We start from the raw sequence: 19226 nt of genomic DNA, 5'->3' as shown, positions 1-19226 counted from the left end.
GTCAATTCAGTGGCAGTGTCTCGGGGTGTCAATTCACTGGCAGTGTCTCGGACTGTCAATTCACTGGCAGTGTCTCGGGGTGTCAATTCAGTGGCAGTGTCTCGGGGTTTCAATTCACTGGCAGTGTCTCGGACTGTCAATTCACTGGCAGTGTCTCGGGGTGCCAATTCACTGGCAGTGTCTCGGACTGTCAATTCACTGGCAGTGTCTCGGGGTGCCAATTCACTGGCAGTGTCTCGGACTGTCAATTCACTGGCAGTGTCTCGGACTGTGAATTCACTGGCAGTGTCTCGGACTGTCAATTCACTGGCAGTGTCTCGGACTGTCAATTCACTGGCAGTGTCTCGGACTGTCAATTCACTGGCAGTGTCTCGGGGTGCCAATTCACTGGCAGTGTCTCGGGGTGTCAATTCACTGGCAGTGTCTCGGACTGTCAATTCACTGGCAGTGTCTCGGACTGTCAATTCACTGGCAGTGTCTCGGGGTGCCAATTCACTGGCAGTGTCTCGGACTGTCAATTCACTGGCAGTGTCTCGGACTGTCAATTCACTGGCAGTGTCTCGGACTGTCAATTCACTGGCAGTGTCTCGGACTGTCAATTCACTGGCAGTGTCTCGGGGTGCCAATTCACTGGCAGTGTCTCGGGGTGTCAATTCACTGGCAGTGTCTCGGGGTGTCAATTCACTGGCAGTGTCTCGGACTGTCAATTCACTGGCAGTGTCTCGGACTGTCAATTCAGTGGCAGTGTCTCGGGGTGTCAATTCACTGGCAGTGTCTCGGACTGTCAATTCACTGGCAGTGTCTCGGGGTGTCAATTCAGTGGCAGTGTCTCGGGGTTTCAATTCACTGGCAGTGTCTCGGACTGTCAATTCACTGGCAGTGTCTCGGGGTGCCAATTCACTGGCAGTGTCTCGGACTGTCAATTCACTGGCAGTGTCTCGGACTGTCAATTCACTGGCAGTGTCTCGGACTGTCAATTCACTGGCAGTGTCTCGGACTGTCAATTCACTGGCAGTGTCTCGGACTGTCAATTCATTGGCAGTGTCTCGGACTGTCAATTCACTGGCAGTGTCTCGGACTGTCAATTCACTGGCAGTGTCTCGGACTGTCAATTCACTGGCAGTGTCTCGGACTGTGAATTCACTGGCAGTGTCTCGGACTGTCAATTCACTGGCAGTGTCTCGGGGTGCCAATTCACTGGCAGTGTCTCGGGGTGTCAATTCACTGGCAGTGTCTCGGGGTGTCAATTCACTGGCAGTGTCTCGGACTGTCAATTCACTGGCAGTGTCTCGGACTGTCAATTCACTGGCAGTGTCTCGGACTGTCAATTCACTGGCAGTGTCTCGGACTGTCAATTCATTGGCAGTGTCTCGGGGTGTCAATTCACTGGCAGTGTCTCGGGGTGCCAATTCACTGGCAGTGCCTCGGGGTGTCAATTCGCTGGCAGAGCCTCGGGGTGTCAATTCGCTGGCAGAGCCTCGGGGTGTCAATTCACTGGCAGTGTCTCGGGGTGTCAATTCACTGGCAGTGTCTCGGGGTGTCAATTCACTGGCAGTGTCTCGGACTGTCAATTCACTGGCAGTGTCTCGGGGTGTCAATTCACTGGCAGTGTCTCGGACTGTCAATTCACTGGCAGTGTCTCGGACTGTCAATTCACTGGCAGTGTCTCCGACTGTCAATTCACTGGCAGTGTCTCGGACTGTCAATTCACTGGCAGTTTCTCAGAGTGTCAATTCAGTGGCAGTGTCTCGGACTGTCAATTCACTGGCAGTGTCACCTTCAATAAATGGAGTCAACCGTGGAAATCCAAAGAATCAACCCTAACGTGTCAACGTAGCTTTAAAATGACAAGTGAATCAGAACATACACAGTCAGCTTATGTTCTATACAAATAGCTTTTGTATATTCTGTACAGATGAAAATAAAAAGCTACCTTGTTTAAAAGTTTCTCTTGCTACCTCCCCTTCTTAGACATGTCACCAAATATATGGTTTATTTTGCTACTTTGAACAGCGTTGAATATATTACACTGGCATTCAGTCCTTGCTACAAGTCAGAAATTCTATTGAGTAAGGTATCAGATTTGAGAGCAAGTATCTTTCCACACAGGAGCTATAGGATAAAGATTTGAAAAGGTCAGACATGTCTACTTTGGATACCCAGACAGCTAAGAAACTACTGGCTTCTATTCGGCTCCTTTAGGTCAACACTGTTATTTTCAAACGAGGCATCAATGGACCCGAGCAGTTTGGTGCCAGTTATGAGTGGGTGAGGGAAAGGTTCTTTGAAAATTATCCAGTCTTCAGAATCTTGCTGCAGTTTGTACCTTTGTTTCATCTATTGGATATCGTCTCAGGTTTTAAGGCTGCTTCCTATCTTGAGGAGCTGCCTGCTTTATTCAGTATGGCTGCCATTTGCCTTTGCTGCTCACGTTGGAAGCTCCTGATTCTTGAAGGCCATCAGTGCCACAAATGGGGTCAGGACTTGCCTCCTGGCTAATTAGAGCATTTATATTTTGGAATAACATTCCATGGGCGATGGAGTTCAGGCATGGGGTCAGGACTTGGCCTCCTGGCTAATTAGAGCATTTATATTTTGGAATAACATTCCATGGGCGATGGAGTTCAGGCATGGGGTCAGGACTTGGAATTCATTTGGGTGTGGGAGTCCTGAATTGGCATTGAAAATCCAGCCCAGAGAGAGTATTTCCATTTGTGGAGAGGAGGTGATCAATAAAAGATAATCGCTAATAAATTCAATCGGAAATTCGGGAGAAGTTTCTTTACCAAGAGACTGGTGAGAATGTGGGCCTGGCGACCACGAGGAACTGAGGCAAATAGAGTATGGCCATTTAAAGGGAAGCTGGATAAACACAGGAGAGAGAAGAAGGAGAGAGAAGAAGAATAGAGGGTTGTTTGATCAAGTTACATGAGGAAGGATAGGTAGAGACTTGAATGAAGCACAAAGTTGGATGGCCTATTCTTGTGCCATATGTTCTATGTAAACCTATGCAAATGTAACTGTAACAAAACAACGTAGCTCAGTTAAATAGGTTAGTTTAATTTGAGTTGCAAAGAAGAAAGCGAGACAGCCAGCAGGAAAAGATATTCACCTAAAAATCCATAATTACTTTCTTCAAGTCAATTTCCTATGGAATATTACCTTTGCCAATTCATTAAGCACAAAGACTGATAAGAGTCGTTGCATATCATAGATAAAGTAATACAGCCCAGCTCGCTGCACCTTTATTTAATCTAAATTGCTTACCTATGATTTAGATGCTGTAATATCACATAATTACTACAGTTTAATAGGACCCATTACACTTTTACATGATGCATGGAAGAAAGGCATTCAACTGTTCAATTTTCAAAGTTATATTTTAAGTAGGAATTAAAACCTCAAAAAAAATTATTCAACTTTTGCCAACCTCTTCAAACAGATAAAAAGCAGTTATTTTAGTTATGAAAGGCTTACATTTCCTGTGTATTAATGAATGATGAATTAACATACTCTAAATTAATAAAGGGGAGCAATTTCACGAAACAGAGAAACAGAAAATCCACAGGATTGGGTGAAGTGCCAGCGTCACACTAATATAACTCGACACTGACTTTAACAGACACTAAAATATGTGGGAGTGAGGGCAATAAAACCAGCATCGCCCTCTGGGGTAATCTCCCAATAGGAGCTAGTGATGGGGACTGGCCGGTGGGCCCATACGAAATGACCCCCTCAGATTCTCACCTGAATGGATTTCAATTGTCTAAGATTCCAGATGTATAAACAACAATGCCCCCAACTACCTCAGGTGACACTTAATATTCGTTTTAACCACTTTTTCTCCGTTGCCCATCCCTAATTTCTCTTGAACTGAGTGACTAGCTGGGCCATTTCAGGGGGCATTTTAGAGTCAACCACATTGCTGTGGGTCTGGAGTCACGTGTAGGCCGGATCAGGTAAGGATTTCCTTCCCTAAATTCACATTGGTGAACCAGGTGAGTTTTTACACCAACCAATGATAGTTTGATGGTCACCATTACTGAGACCAGCTTTATATTCTGAGCTACGGTGCAGTTCCAATGTGATACTTATCTGACTCAATACTGTATTGAATGACAACAGACTGGTTTAGATATTATTTACAGCGGTTTTCCAGGGAGAACCTGCCCCAGTGCATTTATTCCTCATCTGCCAAAGATTAAATCTAACCACTGGTCTTCATTTGAATGTGATGGCTTTTATCTCGATGTAGAATGCCCTACTGGAACCAATATTGGAAGCAGGAATCACAACAACACAGAGACAGTGAGAAATGGAGAAATGTTTGATGTAAATACCAATTGGTAGCCGGGTGGAGACAGGAATGGGAGTAACGGGACACCTCCTTCAGAGTACAAGCACTGGCGTGATGGACTGAAAACTCCTTCCTTGTGGAAAATCCAAACTAAGATACTAACTTCAAAGATTTTATCAAGGGAGTGAGGGACCCAAGTTGTCCAGGTTGCAGTGAGGGACCGATGGGGTGGTCAGAAATGATTGAAACAAGTGTTGGAGATCATTACCCCAGTACAATGCACACCACAGGCAAAATCCATTAGTTCCAGCCTCTGCACACCCTCGTCTCTGGACCTTTTCAATTATATTTGGAACCACATACACACTATGGAAAGCATGGCTAAGGCATCAGCAAACAGGGTTAATGTCCTGTCCCCGATAAAATGGTCTGAACTATATTTGGACTTGTGGCTGACAAAACCATCACATCAGCACAACTTACCTCAGCTTAACAGAAATGAGACAAAAGAAGAAATGAGGTACCAGCTATTTGTTAATCAAACAAAGCAAGATGAAATATTTAAATACAATGATAAAGGCCTGTAAACTGAGGAAGGTTATATAATATTTGTGTGAAGTTGAAAGCAGTTCACACGGAGAATTAACAGTTGCTATAATCACTAACACACACTTCCAAACCTGACAAAGTCTTTTATCGGAGTGGAAATGAACAAAGTAGTCCCTCGGATTAGCAAAAGTATAACGAGCAAAACTAAGTTATATGAAAGCGAGAAGCGAGTACATTTTCCGTATAGTTTAAGGTTACTATCGGATTTCTGACATATATTGAAATCCAAATCTGTCCACGTATATGAAAAATAATTTTGTCACCTCATTCATCGGTTAAAAAAAGCAGCTCATGCTGGTAAGATTTCAGAGGCAAATGTGGCCCTCAACATCCTGTCAGATCTGTCATTCATAGTGCAACCAGGACAGTGCGGCGCTCCCCCAGCGCTGCCCCTTTGACAGAGCATCATTCCCCCAGCGCTGCCCCTTTGACAGAGCATCACTCCCCCAGCGCTGCCCTTCTGACAGAGCATCACTCCCCCAGTGCTGCCCCTTTGACAGAGCATCACTCCCCCAGCGCTGCCCCTTTGACAGAGCATCACTCCCCCGGTGCTGCCCCTTTGACAGAGCATCACTCCCCCAGCGCTGCCCCTTTGACAGAGCATCACTCCCCCAGTGCTGCCCCTTTGACAGAGCATCACTCCCCCAGCGCTGCCCCTTTGACAGAGCATCACTCCCCCAGCGCTGCCCCTTTGACAGAGCATCACTCCCCCAGCGCTGCCCCTTTGACAGAGCATCACTCCCTCAGCGCTGCCCCTTTGACAGAGCATCACTCCCTCAGCGCTGCCCCTTTGACAGAGCATCACTCCCCCAGCGCTGCCCTTCTGACAGAGCATCACTCCCTCAACGCTGCCCTTTTGACAGAGCATCACTCCCCCAGCGCTGCCCCTTTGACAGTGCATCACTCCCTCAGCGCTGCCCTTCTGACAGAGCGTCACTCCCCCAGCGCTGACCCTCTGACAGTGCAGCACTCCCTCAGTACTGACTCTCTGACAGTGCAGCACTCCCTCAGTACTGACCCTCTGACAGTGCGGCTCTCCCTCAGTACTGACCCTCTGACAGTGCGGCACTCCCTCAGTACTGACCCTCTGACAGTGCGGCAGTCCCTCAGTACTGACCCTCTGACAGTGCAACGCTCCCTCAGTACTGACCCTCTGACAGTGCAACGCTCCCTCAGTACTGACCCTCTGACAGTGCGGCTCTCCCCCAGTGCTGCCCTTCTGCAGTGTGGTGCTCCCTCAGTACTGACCCTCTGACAGAGCATCACTCGACAGTGCGGAAAGAGTTAGTACAGATCAGTGAGCTGAAAGATCTGTGCTGTACCTTTCTATGATTTTAGGAACATAGAACATAAAATGCAGAAAGAAGCCATTTGGCCCATCGAGTCTGCACCGACCCACCCAAGCCCCCAACTCCATCCTATCCCCGCAACCCAATAACCCCTCCTAACCGTTTTGGTCACTAAGGGCAATTTAGCATGGACAATCCACCTAACCCGCACATCTTTGGACTGTGGGAGGAAACCGGAGCACCCGGAGGAAACCCACGCAGACACGGGGAGAACGTGCAGACTCCGCACAGACAGTGACCCAGTGGGAAGCGAACCTGGGACCCTGGCGCTGTGAAGCAACAGTGCTAGCCACTTGTGCTACCATGCTGCCCCAGTGGAATAAAAGAAAGTCTGGGCTGAAGATTTGTGTTTAGATTGTATTCCACTAGAATCTGGAGTAATCGTAGTAAGAAGTGTGCAGGAGCTGGCACACCAGAGATATTTTCCAACGTAGCTGAAATACAGCCAGCATCAGACGTGTGGATGAGCTGGGGTGAGGGAGGTTTAATGTAGGATTCTCTTAATGCCATTTCTGGCCCAATTACTTAGAGAAACAGAAAACTCGACAGACTGACTTCTGACCCCTCATCATACAGCTTCAATCCTCTTCCCCAGGTGACACATCTGCTTGAACTCAGTGGACACAGGGGAATAACAGTCGGCCAATTTACCATCAGAAATTCTAACAACAATGAACCGTGGTATCGTCAACAGATGAACTGTTCTTTCTGAATAAATGCTTAACCCATGAAATCATATTAAATGTCAAAAGTGCCGCTGTTAATTTAGTCAGTGAGGAAGTTCAAGCTCCAAGTGTAAAGTTAATGAACTTGTGCGATCGAATCAGAACATTGTTGGGCAATGTAAACTTTTCAGAAAGTGACATCTGGTGGATAGATCAGGCAGAGCATTGGATCTGCAGAATTCAAGTGAAGCTGGTTTCATAAAGTAAAACATTGCTTCCCTCTAGTGGGAGTCAGTAAAAACACACAAAGGTACTTCATATTCCCACAAATTGTAGCAGGATATGAAAATCAGTAAGTGGCCCCCGGGGCAACGTAAATCTTTCCCATCAGTGTTGTTTACCTTAAGGAGGCAGTTTTGGCATTGCCAGTTGAAACAAAAACTACAACTATCAGAAAACCAGGAACTGAAACTTTATTTTCAAAGTTCAACAAATGTTTGGGTTGTGGGCATCGAATTGCCCTTTGAGAATGTGGTGTCTTCCTGAGTCCGTGAGGTATAGGTACACCCACAGTGCTGTTAGGGAGCAAGTTTCAGGATTTTGACCCAACAACAGTGAAGGAACGGCGATATATTTCCAAGTCAGGATACCATGAGCGCGCGCGCGCGAGGTCACAGTTTGGAACTGGACCAGTTTTTTGATGTTAATAAAGAATTGGCTGGTCAGTTGCATCTTTCTGATGTAAAACCCCACCGGGTGCTCGCATGCTGGCAATGGTGTGGGCAGGATTTCAAAAAACAATCAAACAGCTTTGGGTCACCCCCCCCACCCCATCACCCCATCACCCCCCTCACCCCATCACCCCCCTCACCCCATCACCCCCCCCACCCCATCACCCCCCCCACCCCATCACCCCCCCCCACCCCATCACCCCCCCCACCCCCCATATTCAGTGCAGCCACGTGTGACTCAGATAAGTGAGTGAAGCCCAATCCCATCATTAAATATTCCACTTAGACATAGTATTTTTGCAGTTTGTGCAAGATGGAAATCTTCAACAACATGTCTCTGTTTTTAGCGATATGCATGTTCCAGCAAGCATCTATTTGCAGATTCCTAATTACAACAAAGTAACTTATCCCCAACCAGTTTGTTAAAATAACAGCGTTACCAGTGACGTTATAGCAGTGTTTATAAAGCACAGTCAGGACTTATTAATTCGGGAAGGTTAAATGATCCTCAGCTTGCCCACAAGGCAAGGTCTGTGTGTTCTCCAATGATAACAAGCTCATTTTCCTCATCGATACAACATAACTGCTGGATCTGCAAAGATCACACTGGAGTTAATGACACTCACGGAGGGGGTAACTTTTGACATGGCCACATGGACACTCAAGACACGATCAAATGTGCAACTAGGTAACTTGATGTTAACGTTGGTGGTGGGGGGGGGGGGGGGGGGGGGGGGTAGGAGTCATAATTCCGCAACCAGGTTTTCATTAGATTTGGAATATTGATAGACCCACCCAGAAACTGAGCAGCTTCCATGTGTTTGTAGGACACTTTCAGACAAAGGCTGGTGCCAGTGTTTGGGTGCCATTAAGTAACCAAACTACGAGCATTGAATCGCTCACAAAAGCAATGCTCAGTAGTATTGTCTACAGATGTTTATGATGCACTATCGAGAGTAGTGGGTAATTGAGGCTTTAATAAGCAGAGATGTGTGTCCTCCCAGAATGGGAGCAGCTCGGTGAGCACACACATTTATACTCCGCCTACTGGGCGGAGCCAGCAGGCAGGGATCTACCCCCGTACCTGTAGTACAGGAGCCTTACCGTATTACCTCTATTATACAATCAGTGGTGACTACCACATTCACCCCCTGTTAAAAAAGAGTCCAGCAGGGGTGGTGGGGGGGTGGTGTCCAGCAGGGGTGGTGGGGGTTGGTGTCCAGCAGGGGTGGTGGAAATGTTTTTTTTTTAAAAACAGGTTTGTGAAAATTTAGAGTTTACATTTAGGTGAAAATTTACAAATTCAGCCGGTCGGGTGCGCTGATCCTCCGCTGTGAGTGCCTCGGTCCCGGTGGTGACGCGGGCACCGACCTGGTCGCCGGTGACGTGTTGTCCCCGTCTTCATCCCCAGGTGGAACCAGTGGGAGGACGGATCGTCCTGGAGTGGGGGCTGTAGTGTGGTGCGCTGGGGGATGGGTGGGTGGCGCTGGGGCAAATCGGAGGGGAGGGTGTCGGGTGGTGGGCCATGGGTAGGGATCCAGCTGGTGCCAGGTCCCTGAGGGAGACTGTGTGCTGGCACCCATCGGGGTAAGCCACGTAGGCGTACTGTGGGTTCGCGTCCAGTAGTTGTACCCTTTCGACCAATGGGTCTGTCTTGTGGATCCGCACGTGTTTGCGGAGGAGGACGGGTCCCGGAGCTGCCAGCCATGTCGGGAGCAAAACCCCGGAGGTGGACGTCCGTAGAGAGGTAGAGGGGTGGAGCATGTTTTCCGTCCTCCTGGAGTCAGGAAGGCAGAATGCCTTGTGCCCATCGACTGTCACCGTCATTGTCGCGGTTGGGTGGTTGTGCAGCCGGGACTGGTCGAGCGTGATGGAGGCGATTCGCGGTTGGTGTTGGTAGGCCCTGGGCTAGTCTGCGGCGGTAGTGGGCGATGAACGGCCAGATGAAGTACCCGACGAGCAGGGATCATGAGGCGCCGTCCAAAATGGTGCCAAAGATGGCGGCGCCCACGGGGCACATATGGCGGGCGGCGTTAAAGAAGGCGGCGCCCATGGGCCGCATGTGGTCTGCGGGGACTAAAATGGCGGTGCCCATGGGTTGCATGTGGACGGTGCAGGAACAATGGGCCGATGTACAGCAGCGATCGACCGGGCCTGGCACACAGCAGCGAAATATCCCTTCTTTCCGCAGGCTGCGCTCTGTGCCGGGCAGCGCTGTTGGGGCTGCTTTGTCTGCCCGCAGAAATAGCATTGGGCCCCCCCGGGGTTGGCTGGCTGCCGAACGGCACAGGCTTGGGGTTGGCTGGGGGCGGCCACTGGTGGGGCCCACGATGTCCATGAGGGCGATGTGCGGTCAGGGGCATACGACTGTACGTTACGGGAGGCTACCGTTAGCAAGTCCACGAGTTGCCTGGTCGCCGCGAGGTCAAGCATACCCCCTTCTAATAGGTGCTGGCGGGTGTACGCCGACTCCATGCCCGTGACGAAAGAGTCCCTGATTAAGAGTTCTGCATGTTCAGTGGCTGAAACTGCCTGGCAATTGCAGTTCCTCGCCAGGATATGCAGGGCACACCTGAAATCGTCTAATGACTCACCGGGGAGTTGCTGCCTCGTGGATAGGAGGTGCCTGGCGTGGAGTTTGTTGATCGGCCGGATATAGTGTCCTTTCAGAAGGGCCATAGCATCAGGGTAAGTGGGCGCATCCCGGATAAGGGGAAAAGTCTCAGAGATCACCTGTGAGTACAGGATCTGAAGCTTCTGTGCGTCCGAGGGCTGTTCAGTCGCTGATCCGAGGTAGCTTTTGAAGCAAGCTAGCCAGTGGTCCAAGGCCGACGTGGCATTGGCTGCTTAAGGATGCAGCTGTAGGCGATCTGACTTGATCCATACTTCCATCGCTGTAATAATTCTGCTTAATAAATTGATGCACTATCAATTACGACGAGACGAGCGTAGAGGGTAATGGAGGCTTTATTAAGCAGGGATGTGGAGCCTCCTGCAGCTGCTACCAGAATGGGAGCAGCTCGGTGAGCACACACATTTATACTCCGCCTACTGGGCGGAGCCAGCAGACAGGGATCTACCCCCGTACCTGTAGTACAGGAGCCTTACCGTATTACCTCTATTATACAATCAGTGGTGACTACCACAGTTTATTTTTTCCAATAGAATTCATAAAACCCGGCAAGTTTAGCGGCACAATCAATTTCAAAGAAATCTCTACCATTTATCTAGAGTTTATCCCGTTCCTAGCCTTCTCCCCTACTTCCCTCAAACATTGCCGAGGTTCATGAATTCCATTGATGAAACTGAAAAAGAGTGGACGTCAGTTACACAAGGTCTCTCTCTCAGTTCATTTCACAGGTTAAAGTCTGAATGTTTGTAAACATTGTAAAAATCTACCTGGAGTGGATCCAAAGGACCCTGGCATCCAAGGACACACTACACAACCTTGGAGACTAGTCAATACTGAACAGGAGTTATACTGCTTGGCGAAACCCAAGCTATATGACCTACATGGTGAAGGTCACGTACCACTGGGGTTTGGGAGGGATGTATTGATCTTAAATTTAGAATTGTGCTGAAATGTCACTGTTGCTGTATAGGTGAAATGTAAATGACACCTGTTCTGCCTCTCTAACATCCTTAGTGTTTAGTAGCTCTGCACACCCTCTTTACATTTAGTTCTCTCTCTGCATTCTCCAACATGAAACTCAATACAATTACCTCAGTCTCTCTTCTTCAATGAAGATAAGTCCAACCTCCAACCTTCTTTGTTCAGTGACATTTCCAATGTACTGAGTTGCTACTTGTCTCCATTCTTTCAAGGAGAAGATTCACCAGAATCAGCTTCTCACTAATGGGTGAGGGGAGTCAGACTCCCCTCAATTTGACAAAATTGTGAAGATAGCCTGTGCAGCATGGAATACGTTAATTCTTTGCTGCGCCGCTGTGCAACTAAAAGCAAATCCTTTGAGTATACATGCACCTACATTTGAACATGCAAAGCAAACCTCTAGAACTGTTCACTAACACCGCACATACTATCTTTGATGAACTCTTAACAAGTGTTTGATACTGTAGGAAGCATATACTCAGAGTAACTCAGCTTCACATTATTGAGGTTTCAGTATCCATGAACTTATGGAACTGGTATTCTTGAACTGGGGCTAATTTCCATAGATAAAGTTGATTCCGTGCAGCAGGTTAATAGGCATGCTTTGACAGGAATCTTTTCGCTGATTCATTCCTCATGACAATGCCGTGACCAGAGTCGACTGCCTGGTCTGAATTTAATCAAAAACTTGGCTGTTCTGTTCTGTGATGCACTCTCTGTGGCATCGTCTCAGCGAATCAATCAATCAGCTCTCTCTTCTCATGCAATATAAATTGTTGTTCCCTTTACATTTGGTGTTCTTGCGAACTATTCTGATGAGTACAAGATGAGAAGCTTTGACAGCATCTGTGTTTCAGCAATACCCAGGTTTTGTACTACCAAACAACTATTTCAATTTTAACCTGTTTAAACCTCAAAAAAACTGAGACAATCATATTGCTGAATTAATTTTCTATTCATTGTCCCCATATCAAGTTACCAGTAATTTTTAAACCTCTGTCCTCCATATAAATTGATAAAAACAGCACCAAATAAAACATGATTTTGGGAACTAGGTACCATCAACACCAGCTACATAGAAATGTTACTTACTGTGTACTTCTCCGAATAAAAGACTTATCTATCCTGAAAACAAAATAAAAGAAAGCAATTAGACACAAGTTTAATTGTCCTGTAATTATTTGAAGATTAGAAAATGATAAGACATCAATACACAGATATTGTGCCTTTAGATTTAATGTCATGCACGTTAAATCATAAAAAACATGTTGCATTATTAAACCTGTACAAATGTGGCTAGTTTCTCCAGAAGGGTTTCTGAGTTACACATTTATTTGACCGTGTTAAATTCTCACTCTAGAAGTCAACATAATTCATTATTACAATAAACTCCATCGTCTTGCGTCATTTCACTTTCTTACACGGGGAGGTGCAAGTTATAGAACATAGAACAGTACAGCACAGAACAGGCCCTCCGGCCCTCGATGTTGTGCCGAGCAATGATCACCCTACTCAAACCCACGTATCCACCCTATACCCGTAACCCAACAACCCCCCCCCCCCCCCTCCTAACCTTACTTTTTAGGACACCAAGGGGCAATTTATCACGGCCAATCCACCTAACCCGCACATCTTTAGACTGTGGGAGGAAACCAGAGCACCCGGAGGAAACCCACGCACACACGGGGAGGACGTGCAGACTCCGCACAGACAGTGACCCAGCCGGGAATCGAACCTGGGACCCTGGAGCTGTGAAGCATTTATGCTAACCACTATGCTACCGTGCTGCCCATCACAGTTCATTCATTTGTTTATTTCTCCGACTAACGGCAAACATTCAGCCCATGACCATAAAAGCATTTTGTACACTCTTCCATAGCATTATATTTGTGATCTTGCACTCCAGAAAATATTTATAATCCACTTGAAAAGTTGAAGTGCTTCTGTAGAATACAAATATATCAGTATTCATATTCTAAATGTTGTTGCTTGTCCAAATGCATTTTGCAGAAATGTTATCTTGTGAACACTTTTTAATATTACAATATATTATTATCTGACTTCACCAAATTACTATCTGAAGAGTTATCACAATCTATCCTTGTATTTGACTTTAAAATAATACATTTTGCAGTGGAATTACTTTGGGAACTTACCTTAATTGGGAAATCAATAAAGCCAAATTAAATTAAATACATAAGATAGTGACAAGCCCAGGAAAACAAATTAATTTCGAATGAGCTAAAACAACATGGACCTGTGATCTGAGCAGCTCAATGCGATTAAAGGCTTTCATAAATAAAATGGGCTGGACCAGGGATTAATGCCATGACTGGAGACTAATCATTAAACAAAGTAATTGTAAACCTCTTAAAGTACATTCTCACCAACTAATCCAAGCAGATGTTTTTTGTTTAGGCTCTTAGTGGAAGTAGCAAGGTTAGAAAACAGAAAGCTCCCTTGACTGTTTTCATACTGCAGGATTAGCTCAATTTTAAAATTCATCGCCCTCGTTTTCAAATCCCTCCAAGGCCACTCCCCTTCCCGAAATGAAATGAAAATCGCTTATTGTCACGAGTCGGCTTCAATGAAGTTACTGTGAAAAGCACCTAGTCGCCACATTCCGACGCCTGTTCAGGGAGGCTGGTACGGGAATTGAACTGTGCTGCTGGCCTGCCTTGGTCTGCTTTAAAAGCCAGCGATTTAGCCCAGTGTGCTAAACCAGCCCCTTAGGTTTATTCAGCCCCACAACTCTCCAATTCTGGCCTCTTGCGTATCCCCAATTTTCATCACTCTACCATCAGTGGTGTCTTCAGTTACCTGGGTCCAAAGCTCTGGTACTCTGCTCCCACCCCTCCAGACCCCAGACCTCTCCATCTTTCACCATCTCCTTTTTAAAGATATTCCGTAAAGCCCATTTCTTTGACAACTTGTGCCTCTGTATGGAATTTGTTTGACAAGAGCCTTTGAACAAATGTTGCCTCTAATGTCCTTTCAATATGCACAACCCTTTAAGGTCACCGTGTGGTTATGCTGGTGAACATCTTAATGCACAGTTTATTCAAGGTTATCATGCAGCCTGTAACTTGGGACCAACATTTCTTGGGACAGGTGTTACAATGTAAATCGGGGTTATACAAGTTTAACAGAGTTATACCGCACTCAATGTGCATAACAGCAGAGTGATATCCACATTCCCAGACACACATTCGCACACTGCTCACTGGGATTCAGAAACCATTTGTAGGTTAGTGAATGACCAACTCCATGGATCAGGAAAGGTCATTCACCAAATTGGCCAAGAACCTTTTGAAGTTGGACCTTTATGTTTCAAGCTCATGGGATTCCTCCGGGTGCTCCGGTTTCCTCCCAAAGTCCAAAGATGTGCAGGTTAGGTGGATTGGCCATGCTAAATTGCCTTTAGTATCCAAAAAGGGTTGGGTGGGGTTATTGGGTTGTGGGGATAAGGTGGAGGTGTAGCTTGGGTAGGGTGCTCTTTCCAAGGGCCAGTGCAGACTCAATGGGCCGAATAGCCTCCCTCTGCACTGTAAATTCTATGACTTCCATAGGTTACTGTTACATCTACACTCTTCACCCAATAACTTTGCGTCTGTATTTACATTGTGTATTTATGTATGTCCTATGTTTTTTCATGTGTGGAACGATCTGTCTGGTCTGTACACAGAACAATCCTTTTCACTGTACCTCGATACACCTGACAATAAATCAAATCAAATCTCAGCAAGTGGGAAGTTTGAGATGCTGAGGGATTATCTCTTGCACCAATCCAAATGGAGACAGGTTTGGATTCAGCTATATTGCACACTTTGCACTGGCCCAGGCAACGTAAACACACAGAGCACCTACACCACAATACTGCAACGGTTCAAGAAGGCAGTTCACCACCACATTATCAAGGGCAATTAGGGATGGGCAATAAATGCTGGACTAGCCAGCGCCGCACATATCCCATAAATGAATGAATAAAGGACTGACACCCAGCCAGCAGAAGTAAAAGAGGCCCATGAGAACTGTAAAGGATGAAGGAAAAGATCCAGTGATCTATTTAGCAATTACATCCATGGTAGATTTAAACAGGGGCCAGGAAAGTCCACAACTAGACCAAGAAAGAGTAAGTGACGGTGATTCCTGACTTAGATAAAGAGCAGGAGCTGAACATCCACCTGGGAGCAGGGAACATGGAACAGGTTTGGGGAACACCCATTCCCAAAACAAAATAGAGTGAGAGAAAGCACTGGGAAGCAAAATGAAACTGACTAAGATATAAACCTCAATCCGATGGAAAATTCATTAAAATGGAAGTGCCTGACGGAGAATCACCCGGGGCCAGTGTCAATCCCGCCACCGCCGTGTCCCAAATTCTCCGCCACCCGAGAGTCGGCGGGGACGGGAATCGCACCGTGCCGGTCCCCCCCGCGCGATTCTCCGGCCCGCGATGGGCCAAAGCCCCGCCGCTGACAAGCCTCTCCCGCCGGAGTGGATTAAACCACCTACCTGACCTGCGGGCGCAGGTGGTGCGGGCGGGCGCCGGGGTCCTGGGGGGGGTGGGGGCTCAGAGCGATCTGACCCCGGGGGGGTGCCCCCGTGGTGGCCTGGCCCACGATTGGGGCTCACTGATCGGCGGGCGGGCCTGTGCCATGGGGGGGGGGGGGGGGGGGGCACTCTTTTTCTTCCGCCTTCGCCATGGTCATCACCAAAGCGGAGGTGGAAGAGACCCCCTCCCCTGCGCATGCACCGGGATGACGTCAGCAGCCGCTGACGCTCCGCGCATGCGCAGACGTCCGCTGGCCGGCGAAGTCCCTTTGGTCCCGGCTGGCGTGGCGCCAAAGGCCTTTCCCGCTGGCCGGCGGGGCGCCAACCACTCTGGCGCAGGCCTAGCCCCTCAATGTGAAGGCTTGGCCCCTAAAGGTGCACCTTTGGGGTGGCCCGACGCCGGAGTGGTTCACGCCACTCCAACACGCCGGGACTCCCCGCCCCACCGGGTAGGGGAGAATCCCGGCCCAGATTGATAAAGGTTTCCGGGTATGATATAATACAGGTTAAAGAGGGGGATAGCGAGGAGTTCAAATCAATCTGAACAAGCAAGGTTAACAATCTGAAACATTTGCCGCTGTGCTAAACAGCATGTCGGCGGGGCCAGAATACCCCAACCCAGACAGTAACCTCGAGCAGTGTGGCTGTTACCAGTAACGTGAAGGCTAATCACCATGTTAAATAAAACCCTCAGACAATACTTCATCCGAGGTTAAAGCAAGGAATAGATACAGGGCTACTGCCAAAATTATCTGTCATGTCTCCCACCAAAAGAAGAAAGCCTAACCTTTCCAAGTGAAGATGAGTTTTGTTTGCACCCAACCAGCTGAAAAGGGAAAAGCAATGTCAGAGCAAGTTATCCAGAGTCTAATTCAGTTTAGGCTATGTAAGGATGAGGACTACATGGAGCAGACTGAACATAATATAAGAACGAGGAGCAGGAGTAGGGTATCTGGCCCTTTGAGCTTGCTCCGCCATTCAATGAGATCATGGATGCAATTAGACTAAAAGTGTGATTAAGAGAGTGTTTCTCATTCTCCTAATATTTAGAGATCTGTAACAAAATGCTCATTGAAATTCACATTTCACTCTACAAGGGATGAAGGAGGCTTTTCACAGTAAAATCATTCAGTGTTAATGTAAGCCTATTTGTGACACTATTAAAAAAGTTGACCAACTTTGGGAAAATTCCACTGTGAACTGCAATTCAGATATGCCTTGCCATCCTGTACTAGAACAAAGAAGAAAAAAAAGTACAGCATAGGAACAGGCCCTTCGGCCCTCCAAGCCTGTGCCAACCATGCTGCCCGTCTAAACTAAAATCTTCTACACTTCCGGGGTCCATATCCCTCTATTCCCATCCTATTCATGTATTTATCAAAATGCCCCTTTAACATCACTATCGTCCCTGCTTCCACCACCTCCTCCGGCAGCGAGTTCCAGGCACCCACTACCCTCTGTGTAAAAAACTTGCCTCGTACATCTCCTCTAAACCTTGCCCCCCGCAACTTAAACCTATGCCCCTTAGTAATTGACCCCTCTACCCTGGGGAATAGCCTCCGAGTATCCACTCTGTCTATGCCCCTCATAATTTTGAAGACCTCGATCAGTTCACCCCTCAACCTCCGTCGTTCCAGTGAGAACAAAGCGAGTTTATTCAACCTCCCCTCATAGCTAATACCCTCCATACCAGGCAACATCCTGGTAAATCTCTTCTGCACCCTCTCTAAAGCCTCCACATCCTTGTGGTAGTGTGGCGAACAGAACTGAACACTATACTCCAAGTGTGGCCAACTAAGGTTCTGTACAGTACAAAGCATTTGCATTTCTAGAAAACTATCTCTCCAGCAGAAACAGATATTCTGCTGGAAGAATAGTTATGTGGAGATTGGTCTTCCTATCTCATCAAGATAGCACGGGCAGCACGGTAGCACAGTGGTTAGCACAGATGCTTCACAGCTCTAGGGTCCCAGGTTCGATTCCCGACTTGGGTCACTGTCTGTGTGGAGTCTGCACGTTCTCCCCATGTGTGTGTGGGTTTCCTCCGGGCACTCCGGTTTCCTCCCACAGTCCCACAAAGATGTGCAGGTTATGTGGATTGGCCATGCTGAATTGCCCTTCGTGTCCAAAAAGGTGGGGTGGGGTTACGGAGAGGGTGGGTGCGTGGGCTTGGGTGGGTGCTCTTTCCAAGGGCCGGCGCAGACGCGATGGGCCAAATGGCCTCCTTCTGCACTATAAATTCTTAAAAAAGTAGAGGTAATGACTCAGGGGATTACTGACTGGGACATTACAGTTTCTACCCAACCCCTGGTCATAAAACAAAGGCAACTGTTAGTTTAGACATCAAATAAACAACCCATTTCTGAAATCATTATGAGGAGAGGTCATGTGATTGAAGTAAGCACTTAAAAATCTCTTTCAGACAAACTGCTAAAGACAGAAATACTGAGTAGTCTGGACACGCTGCCAATGAAGCGATGAGGAGCTCCCTTCTCTCCTCTCCCATATCTCTTTCAGTTCAAATATCCAACACAGAGATAGTGAATTTTCCAATGAAAAGAACCCCGGTTGGATCATCGACTTCTGGAAGAGATGGATTACGGATTAAAAAGGAATTCTCCCTGACATTTGCATTTGCATTTGCACACCTTCATCTCTTGTGTTGGATACTTGTGTTCTAAAACTCCTTCGGCACTGAATTTTAATTTTGCTAAAAAAAACAAGCTACCTACAGATAGGTAAAATGCCTACTTGTGTGTGTGTGTGTGAATGTGTGTCATGAAAGTTCAAAAAGCATTAGCTTACCTTTTAACCTTTACCTGGGTGTGTTTTGAACCAACCCCTCTGTTTTAAACCTTATGAAAGCTCGTCAGACTTGTTTCTTTGCAATCAGCATTTAAATCACTGAACACAGACATTGAGAAAAACCTTTTTCCTTCTAAATCCTTCGCAAAACCTGTTACGGTCAGACTCGGGGGTAGGAAGAAAAACATCTCTCCCCTCCTTATGTGGCTGTATCACAGTCAGAGAGGAATACAATGCATCAGATCTACATTCCCTTTTCAGTTTTGTCAGGCTGCAGAGACACTCGCTCAATATCAACGTCAATTTCAGGAGAAATAGATCAGCTTACCTCCATTAGGCTATTTCTTCTTGTTGGTGAGTTTATGGTCAGTAATTCTGAAATGTTAGTGTTTACTCTGACAGAAGATCATTTTCAGTGATCAATAGGAACAATCTTGTTTGAAAAACAAATGAACACAGAAGCCAAATTGAGATCCCTCTAACGCAAGAGTCCTTCCTGTTCATTTCCTTTGTTCCCATTTCTTTAGTTTATTATTTTTGGTCTGTGGATCCATGATCAGGATGTGCCTTTAAGCAGAGGAGTGGCTTGCGAGGACAGTGTGT

At 47.1% G+C, this 19226-nt stretch overlaps 1 protein-coding gene across 18 annotated transcripts in view; it reads right to left on the bottom strand.

Moving 5' to 3' along the window:
• Positions 1-19226, bottom strand: part of LOC119979250 (RAP1 GTPase activating protein) — a 705159-nt gene that overhangs the window by 403564 nt on the left and 282369 nt on the right. For 14 of the 18 annotated variants that reach the window (XM_038821204.1, XM_038821202.1, XM_038821208.1 and 11 more), the window contains one exon: positions 12357-12389. The gene's annotated coding sequence lies outside the window, so the exon portion shown is untranslated. Of the gene's footprint in view, positions 1-12356; positions 12390-19226 lie in introns of those variants that run through there. The other 4 variants (XM_038821189.1, XM_038821188.1, XM_038821190.1 and 1 more) reach the window with 1 other exon arrangement.

This window comes from Scyliorhinus canicula, chromosome 16 (genome assembly GCF_902713615.1).
Source record: "Scyliorhinus canicula chromosome 16, sScyCan1.1, whole genome shotgun sequence".
NCBI classification, from domain to species: domain Eukaryota; kingdom Metazoa; phylum Chordata; class Chondrichthyes; order Carcharhiniformes; family Scyliorhinidae; genus Scyliorhinus; species Scyliorhinus canicula.
Note: the sequence above shows the minus strand (reverse complement) of the source record. Positions and strands in the feature narration are given on the sequence as shown.